This window comes from Triticum aestivum, chromosome 7B (assembly GCF_018294505.1).
Source record: "Triticum aestivum cultivar Chinese Spring chromosome 7B, IWGSC CS RefSeq v2.1, whole genome shotgun sequence".
Taxonomy (NCBI): domain Eukaryota; kingdom Viridiplantae; phylum Streptophyta; class Magnoliopsida; order Poales; family Poaceae; genus Triticum; species Triticum aestivum.
Window position 1 is genome coordinate 387,740,385 of NC_057813.1, and position 436 is coordinate 387,740,820.

Here is a 436-nt window from a genome sequence, read left to right on the forward strand (position 1 = left end):
AGATTTTTCTTTTAGCATTTGGCCCTGCTCACTCACGAGGATCACATGTGTCACTGCACGTACATTGGCTTCTTTTCTCCAGTAACTTGTCACGATCTTTTTGAAACAGATTCAAGATGCCAAGATTATATCACCACTGGAATAGGCCGTTCAGTGCCACCACGGGTAAAATTAAAAGAGAGAAGCTAAAGGCCGAGATCTTGACATGCATGCAACCATGTACTCCCTCCGTTCCTAAATATAAGTCTTTGTAGAGATTTCACTATGGACTACATACAGAGCAAAATAGGTGAACTACATTCTAAAATGCATCTATATACATCCGTATGTGGTCCATAATGAAATATCTACAAAGACTTATATTTAGGAACGGAGGGAGTAGCAGTTTTGTAGCTTCAGGCCATGGGCCAACAATAGCAACAACCATGGTATGTTA